Genomic DNA, 4,571 nt, shown 5'->3' with positions numbered 1-4,571 from the left:
CACAGTGACCTGCAGAACCATGACTGAATTTACCTGGGTGATGTAAGTGCTGCTGACAAGAAAAGCATGGAAACTTCTTCTGCCATCTGGTGCTGCTACTCCTTGAAACACTCTGAGGTAAAGACTTTTATCAGTATACACAGTTTGTCTGATCCAAACTTACCTTCCCTAAGCTGCTGCTGTTTCCTGACCTCACCAAGAGGCTCTGCGTGGGAGCCACACACTTCACATGCAATTCCAAAAGGTGGCAACCTTAGGCTTCCAAACTGGGGCCTCTGCTGAGCAGCTCGCAGCAGCTGACGGTGGTGAACGTTAGGAAATCCTGGGTTCTCCCAAGCTGAGCTTATTTTTATCCATCTATTCTATTTTCTGTAGGTTTTTTCCTACATACAAAGCAGAATTTAGGTGACTCAGTTAAGAAATGGGCACCTTCCCAAATGCATTTCTGTGCCTGAAGGAAGTGGGGATTGGAAATCTTAGATCTACTGTCTCCAGGTTTCTGTCTGTGCCTTATCTACAAGAGTAGGGCTCTGCTATCAGTCTGGGCTGAAATGATGTTCCTGTGGCACAGTGATAAAGAAGAGGCAGTTCAGCAGAAGAATGAGAAAGAGACAAGGCTGATGAACTGCAGTCTATTTGCTCTTGTCTTACTGAATTATTAAGGCTTTATCTACCCAGTGTGCTGCTCTTCTCCACAGCAGTGGACTTCAAATGGCCATCACTGCCACTTTTAACCCCAGCACAATTCTGCATAGGGACTCTCTTTCACTTGAGATGCTTGAGATGTGACAGTGTACTCATTATACTGCATTCACAGGATCATTGAATGGTTTGGGTTGGAAAGGACCTCCAGAGCTCATCCAGTCCAACCCCCCTGCACTCAGCAGGGGCATCCTCCACTACAGCAGCTTGCTCACAGCCTGCTCCAGCCTCACCTTGAAGATGTCCAGGGATGTAGCCTTAGGTCTCTCCCTGGGCAGCCTGTTGCAGTGTTCCAGCAGCCTCCTGGTGCAGAACTTGTTCCTCACATCCAGCCTCAATCTGCTCTGCTCTCATTTCAAGCCATTGCCCTGGTCCTGCCCCTGCAAGCCTTTGCAAGCAGTGCCTCTGCAGCCTGCTTGCAGCCCCTTCAGATCCTGGCAGGATGCTGTTAGGCCTGCCTGGAGCCTTCTCGTCTCCAGGCTGCACACCCCCAGCTCCTCCTAGCAGAGCTGCTCCAGCCACCTGATAATTCCCATGGCCTTCATCTGGAGCCTCTCCATCAGGTCCATGTCCTTCCTGTGTTGAGGGCTGCAGAGCTGGGCACAGCACTCTGGGTGAGGTCTCAGCAGAGCAGAGCAAAGGGCCAGAATCTCCTCATTTCATTCTCATATCTTCAAAACTCCTTTTTTTTCCTGCCTTCATTTATTTCTGATTTCATCTACCTCCATTTCCTGTCTTTTTTGTGGGTCTGTTTTCATCATGAATTTTACTCTGAGTAGGTAAGGACAGAAACAGCACACAGCCTTTAATCAGTTATCCTAAAATGCTTCAGCAAATTGTGTAGATTTGGCTGAAATGGCATTGGTGAAAAGCAGAGAATTCTGGTGCTAGAAGCTGAATTCTCTGCTCTTACAACAAATGCTGCTTTTGTAGGCCAGGATCATTGCTTGATGGAAAATCAAGCATCTTGCTTATTTTCCAGAAGTCATGTTTGGAAACCATCAGCTTGGAAAATTCTGTCTGGGTTTGGCTTCAAGCCAGCTTTTGAAATCTCAGCTTTTGTCAAGCAGAACTCTCTTTCTCCAGGCAGCCCTAGCAGCAGGGTCAGAGTCTGAGCCCCACTCTGCTTTATGCCAAAGCTTTTCACTTCTGCAGTTGTTCAGCTGCTTCTTCCCCTCCCCAGTCCAGGGATTAAAAAAATGAGACCTCATTTTGGTTGTGCCAGTTCCTTGTCATTGCTCCTGCCACAGTTATGCTGCACCACCGTGGAGGGCTAAGTACTGGCCAAGCCTGTTCCTGTCTTCCCTGCGTGAAGGCAGCAGAGCCGAGAGAGAATGCTGAGGGTGGTTTTGCTGCTTTTTGCTTTTGTGCAGATTTTGTGGTGATTTTAGTTGGCCCCTAGGGATGTTTTCCTCCCACAGTGTTGGCTGGTCAGTCTCTTTTAATCAACTCAATATCCTCATCATCTGGGATCACTTCATGTTACTCTTTTCTTCTTGGTTTGGTTTGTTCTCTGCGTAGGTAAGATTTCAGGCATGGATCTTACCTCTGTGAGGTGTATCCAGTGCCGCATCCCTCACTGCTGTAGGCTCTGAGCATCTCAATCTTGAGGATCTTTACCCTTGCCACCCCTGTGCAAGAGATAACTTATTGTCTGTCTGCTCCTAAATGGAAACCAGGGGTCCACAGAGGCTGAAGGCTGGCTGAAACAGAGTGAAGAAAAGGAAAATGAGCTCCCATGAATCACTTTCAGGTGTTTGGCACCCCAAGCACCTCTGTTCAACAGCTGGGCTGGCCTCAGCGTGTGGACATTCTCAGCAGGAAGCTCCTCTGAGCCTATTCATGAGAACTGGGATGTCTCTGAAATCCTGCCTCCTTCTGCAGCTTTGGCATTCAGCTTTGTGTGGGCAACAGGCACCTCCTTCCCTTGGCACGCTGCCTCTCCTGACACTGCATGCAAGGCTTGTTCTCTGAGTTCTGCTCCATGCTTCTATTCTTCTATGGCTTTTAGGTCAAAACCCTCAGCAAAACAGAGCCACCAAACCCAGTGGTTTCCCTCTTCCTTGCACCCCTCACACCCAAATCAGCTGCTGAGCAGTAACCTGCAACGCTCACCAGGGCTTGCTGCTCCCTTGGGCATGGCAAAGCTCCATCTCTCAGGCCTGGGGGGAGTGCCCAACCAAGTAGGCTGCCCAGGAGGCTGGAGCCAGGGTGGGAGCAGTGCTGCCAAGGCCATGTGAGTAGGCTGGGAGGAATGCAGCAGTCCTGGGGCGGGGAGGAGAATGACTCCAGGCCTGGCTTTCCAGGCAGGGAGGGGGAACTTCTGGACTCCACTCCCAGCTTCCAGACTTATTTGTGCATTTCAAGCTCAACTCCAAAACTAGTTCCAAGGGGGCACCATCTATGTTTTTGTCATTGAGGTGACAGCTCTAACTACTCAAAGAGTAGACACACACTCCTTCATGTCTTCTGCTCCTTTCCTCCTGCTCAGTCTGCCTTTCAGCCTGGTATTTAAGCATGTTTTTGAGGCAGGAGACAGGGAGAGCAGGCTAGAGAGGACTGTCCTCTAGTTGAAAAGACCTTTAATGTAAGAGTCTCCTGTTTTTCACAGTGAATGTTCCAAAACCCAGCAGGATGCTGTGTGGAAATGAATACTTGCAACAATTTGTTTTTCTCTGGCTGTGTTTTAAGAGAAAACGTTCAGGTCTTCGTGCTGTGAAGCACTCTGAGCTCCTGCTGTAAGCTGGGAATGTTTTGAGTACAGGTACTGGGCTCCTCAGTGACACTTGGGATTGGGGATCACAGGATCACAGGATGTTAGGGGTTGGAAGGGACCTCTGGAGAGCTTCATGTCCAACTTCCTTGCCAGAGCAGGACCAGAGAATCTAGCACAGGTTGCGCAGGAACACATCCAGACAGGGCTGGAAAATCTCCAGAGAAGGAGGCTCCACAACCTCCCACTGTTCCAGTGCTCTGGGACACTTACAGTAAAGAAATCCTTCCTGATGTTCAGGTGGAACTTCAGGCAAGGGACAGAGTTGCCAGGATGCTTCATTTTGTGCTTGCACAGAAGCAGAATCCTTAGGAAGGTTTCGGACCGAAGCGGGAGGTGCACTTGCAGCTGCCTCGTTTGTGTTTTGGGAATCGCTGTGCAATAATAGGGGTGTTTCAATTCTCTGCTGAACTGAGCAGGGCCCCAGCTTAGTGCCCTTGCTCACTTTCCTTTCCTTTTGCCTATTTGATTTCCAGATCTGCAACCAAAAAGAGATGAAGTAGTTGCTACCCATAGTTCCTGTAAAACTTCCCCTGATAATGATGTCTCTCCAATGTTTTGCTCACAGTTAGAACCACTTCTGCCACCAACCACAGAATGGTCTGGGTTGGAAGGGAGCTCCAAAGGTCATCCTGTCCAGCCCCCAAGCACTCACCAGTTTGTTTTCAATGTGGCTAATTATTTCTACAGAAGATAATGAGATGTAATGTTAAGCACAGGAGTTTTCCTTTAACTATTATCATTCTTGAACTTGACTGCTTTCCATTCATCAAGGAGCAGAATTTAGTGGAGCTTTTGTACCCCTCACAAAGTGAGCACTTTTTCTCCTCTTACATTTTAACTTTATGCCCTTTCCTCTGTATTTGCCTTTACCCCTGTATGGGGAAGTGAAGTTTCCTTTTCTTGCCAGAGTATTCATTTTTATCTTTGTTTTGTGTGGAGCATATTCATCCCTTGGAAGACTGAAGAGCTGACAGTGGGGGTTCTTTCCCGCTGAAGTGAGTTTGTTTGAGCACTACCTGTGGATTCTGTTTCTGGTGTTTCATTGTATTTATCCTGCAAAAAAAACCCAGACTGGGATGAGACACTGGGAAGA

This window comes from Pogoniulus pusillus, chromosome 28 (assembly GCF_015220805.1).
Source record: "Pogoniulus pusillus isolate bPogPus1 chromosome 28, bPogPus1.pri, whole genome shotgun sequence".
NCBI lineage: Eukaryota > Metazoa > Chordata > Aves > Piciformes > Lybiidae > Pogoniulus > Pogoniulus pusillus.
Note: the sequence above shows the minus strand (reverse complement) of the source record.